The sequence below is a fragment of the Engystomops pustulosus genome, chromosome 2 (assembly GCF_040894005.1).
Source record: "Engystomops pustulosus chromosome 2, aEngPut4.maternal, whole genome shotgun sequence".
NCBI classification, from domain to species: Eukaryota; Metazoa; Chordata; class Amphibia; order Anura; family Leptodactylidae; genus Engystomops; species Engystomops pustulosus.
In genome coordinates this window covers 118009077-118013976 of record NC_092412.1, presented here as the reverse complement: position 1 = coordinate 118013976, position 4900 = coordinate 118009077, and positions in this window count along the sequence as shown.

Sequence of the window (4900 nt, the reverse complement as noted above, 5' to 3'; positions counted from 1 at the left end):
TGTCTTATCTGTGTGAATCCATCATTGTCTTACACTTGCAAAGTCTGCAGAAGGCTGCAGTACAGGCAATCTTGTACGACTAGAACTAGATGTGGTAAAAGGCTACAATTGGTTCTTATGTATTTGTACACCAATTAGGCTTGATTATTAACACACTCCATTTTGTTGCAATATGGCCATTTCTAGGTGTAATAGCTTCATAAAGCTTAACCAAAAGTGACCTAAAAGTATGTCACAATGCCTCTAAGGATGTATGATGAGGCCTCACTGCAGTCCTCTTTATTGTTAGCAGATGTTTACTGCATAATGCCAGCTGTTAACAGATTAAATGCCGGTGGCACTTTCTCTCTCCCACATTTCCATATGGTGTAATCAAGGGGCAGCAATCTGATGCTATGACAGCCAGGCCCATCATTCAACCACATCTGTCAATCTGTTGGAGGCCAAAAAATAGCCCCCATTTCCCTAGAACTGGAATAAAAATAAATATGTTAGGTATCCCCATGTCCCTTTTAAAATAAAAATATAAAAAGATTATTCCCGCTACAGTACCCCATAACTGAAAATGGTGCGCACTTTTGCCATTTCACAACACAAAAAATGTAATTAAAATTTTGTACAGTCCCCAAAATGGTAGCAATGTATAAAAATCAGCTACTCCTGCAAAACAAAATAACACCATCTTCTTACATAGGAGTATGTTTAATATTTTTAAACAAAATAAATCCTCTATAAATCTGGTATCTCCGTTATCTTATTGACCCAAAGAATATAGGAGAGATCTCATTAGACGGACACAGTGAAAAGTGTAAATGCAGAGCCCACAAGGAAATTGCACAAGTGCTAAAGCTAGAGAGTTCTACTTGATATGCAAAAATCAAGCCCTCATACAAATCTGTAAATGGAAAAATAAAGTTTAAAGCTTTTGAAGGCGGGGGCAGATCAAGAGCAAAAAACTGAAACGCAAAAAGGGCATTTGTGGCTAGGGGTAAAGATGTGTTGAACATATGATGGAGGAAGGAACATCTTGCTTGACACTTTTGACAAAAGGTTGATCTGTGGGATCATATTGTAAATTTGAAGAGGCGGTCTCTGAGAGTCGTGAGAGTGTCTGTTGCTTTTCATAGGATTGTGCTTGCTGCATGACCCATTGCTGAAGGATACTGATTACTAAATTAGGAAGTGCACAAGCTAAATATTTCATCAAGAATGTTCAAGATCAGCCTATATTGCTGCAGCATGTCAGAAATTCTTCTCTTCTGTTGTAATTGAGTAGCTTGAATCGTTCACCACTGGTTTGGTTACCAGAGAATTCTTTTAATATGGAATGGTCTCCAAAATCTGTAATTATACGTATGGATCCATAATATATCAGTGTTTGGAGATACTTCTCTAATTGTGATTGTAGTGACCTCTACCGATTTTAACATATGCTTGTCATCGCCATCCCAGTATTCACATCGACTTCCACATCTTAGTAAAATTCCATTTCTAAAGATATAAATGAAAAGGAACCTTTCACCCCCTTTTACACCACTAAAATACCAGACTCTCCTCCGTGCATATGCAAATGAACAAAGTCACTTTTTGACACTTTTGAGGTAAGTCACAAGTAAGGGTGAGGGTTATTTCAGATGTCTATTTTCTGAACCCTTATTAGAAGACTAAAATCCTGCCTTCTCTACCTTCAAGATCTAAAAATTTTCATCTTTCAAATTGCATCTGGATTGTCAATACCAAAAATACGGACAGTTATACTACAGTATGTCTTGTGTGCAGCTCTCGTTTCCAACTGTAATTCTGTAATCCGCTTCTGTGCAGTACAGGCAGCTCCTGACTTGCAGAAAATCCCTAGTTACAAATGGACCGCTCTACCCAATGTGACTATACTTCCTTTACTTTAGTCTCTGGCTGCAAGATCAACTGTAAGGTGTTTGCAATAAAGCTTTATTTTTAATCTTTGTTCCCATGTTAACCCAAAATGTTCGAAATCCAATAGGGACAGGCACCAAAAATAATTCGGCTGTAGTTGCACTTAAAGGGGTTTGTCCATAAAAGAAAGCTCTCAAATTTTAATTCCGTAGTGCTCTTTACACATTAAAGATCAATTTTAACCCCCTAACTTTGGAATTCTACAATGAGCATCACTGAGTTCTATGAGCTAAAACAGCAATAAAGCTGAGTTGTATTGTAGAGTGGGAGGAGACTCTCTAAGCAGACATTTCATGATTTCTCTGTTCTATGAGATACCATGTGCTTAGATAATCAGGGTACAGGTTTATCTACACTTTTATTTAGCCTCTGACTCCTAAAAAAGAGATGAGAACGATCAGAGTTCTGAGATGAATGTAAGACTCAATAAAATGCTTAGTTCTGCTATCCCACCTATAATGCATAGTCAGTTCTCCTATGCCACAGCCCCCGCCCTCCAACCTCCCTAGGATAAAGACCTTATCTGTCTGTAGCTAACAGATAAAGTGAGGGCACACTGCTGCTTGCTGGCAGGAAGTGCCTGTGTCTCCGCTTTTCTTGTAATGCAGGAGGCAGAGAGCACTGCACACAAGAGAAGGTATTCATGGGGAGAATCCAACTATAGTACAAAGATTTACGGTTGTATCCAGGGGCAGCCAAAATTGTAAACACCAGGACTGATAGATGGGTTGGAATTATATCCGTGAAATGCTGTATCATTGTTAACCGTGAATTAGAGAATGTGTTTGTTATCCTGAGTATATTTAAAATTCTTGTCTTTGTGGGAATACACCTTTAAATTTACATGATTTAAATATACCTGTTCTGACTTGCATACACATTTTTAAAACCCCTTCTATGTAACCCAGGGACTGCATGTATAAGGATATAAAGAGAATAGTGAGTGGGGCTGCACAGCAATGCAACGAACAGCCAATTTAATCTATGGGTGATATTTTAAATGACCTTGAAGTGTAATCTTTATTGAATGACTCTCTGGCTTTGAATATGGACTTTGTTGTGTACTATCTTTAGCTTTGGGGATGTAGGGTTTTTCTATTGTACTGATGTTTTGGTCTCCATATTGTACTATTAGTTTCTGGCGTTATTGCAGGCAATAACACAAAAAGCTCCAAATTTGGTTTGCTCCAAAATCTCTGCCTATTTATTTCTTTTGCTAATCAAGAGTAATTAGTCCTGCAAAAAAAACAAAAATTAATTTTCCTGAAATGAATAATCCATTAAAGTATATAAATTTTATATACCGTATATAATTTAATTTTTTTTTTCTTCCAAGTGCCATAGCTTTTGAAATTTTGTTTTGTCAATTTGGCTGTGTGAGGGCTTATTTATTTCGAAAAGACCCTCATATTTTCTTCTTAAACATTTAGGGTTCATAAAAAAAAAAAAAAAACTTTATTGCAATTAATATAATTTTTGGGTGATGGATGATTAAAAAAAAATAAAGGAAAATCGCCAAAATTGAAAGGTTTGTTTTTTTTGTTTTTTTTTTCCTAGGATAAATTGCTTGAATACTTGTAGACCTACACGTGAGATTGTTTGTTTGATCTCTTATATCAGTGGTGGCTAACCTATGGCACGGGTGCCAGAGGTGGCACTCAGAGCCCTTTCTGTGGGCAGTCGGCCATCACCAGAGATGACTCCAGGTATCTTCCTAAAGTCCTAGACAGCCCAGGACTTTCTGTGCACAGAGCTATTTTAAAGTGCCAGAGCTACCTGGGACTACTGGAGGGGTGGAAAGGTGTGGACAGATCTTGGTTATCATTGTAGCTCCTGCTCCAGCCCTGACAATTCTTCCTGTTTATGGGACCCTGGAGGGAAGCTCCAATGATCATCTAAATTTCTTCTATTTTCTGCTTTATTGATGTTCTCAGGGTGCTGAAATGAATGAAATCTGTGACTAATTACATTTCTGTGTTGGCACTTTGCGATAAATAAGTGGGTCTTGGTTGTAGTTTGGGCACTCGGTCTCTAAAAGGTTCGCCATCACTGTCTTTTATAATGCACTGCACTACTACTTATGAAGTGCAGTGATTTACATCTCTCCTAATAGGCATCTATTAGGCCTTACATGTCAGAGTCCTTTACTGGACCCCGGGCTGCTGTGCAACACCATCGGGGCCCTGCAATTAGTCACAGGGTGCCGATGAATAACAGAGGGGCACGCACTCCCTTTGTAACCGCTTCAACATTCGTGTCTAAGGGGTTAAACATCCAGTATTGTCACTTTTCTGATCCCGGGGGTGTTGCTACCGTGCTGTGTTACAGCACGGTCATGCTGTGATATCGCAGCCCTGCACTGCCACTTGCAGGACCTGATGTCCTGCAATCTCTTCTTCTGACGTGCTGCCTTTCATCGGAAGTACCGTTTATGACTATAGTAGAATCTCAATACGACTGTCATTAAGGAGTTAATGTATTCTGAAGCTCTCTTAAATCTCTTGTGCCATGCAGACACATACTCTTTTTCCGCAATTTCCCCCAAAGGCCTTAGAAAATGACTGTGCTCTTCTTGTCCTGATTCATAGAAAATCCTTTGCTTCCAGTGATGCATAGTACTAAACCCACTAATGCAATATGAAGGTATGGCTATAGAGAATCTAAGATCCATGTTTTCCACTTGCTTGTAAGGTTGGGTTCACACCACATTTTATGTATACACTAAGACTAAGCAGATATGTTGGGTGCTTGCCATATGACACACAGTGGCAGAAGGAGGCATAGTGGTCTCAGACTGGCCACTATACATCTTGTACATCAAAAAATGCAGAATGGAAAGATGTAGCGAGCTTTCCGAGGAGAGAGTGGATCCCCGGGCGATGTATCCCACTGTATAAGAATCCTCCTGACGTGTCCTTACAACATATGCCAAACCCGGCCTAACAGTCATATGACTTGATATACGCAC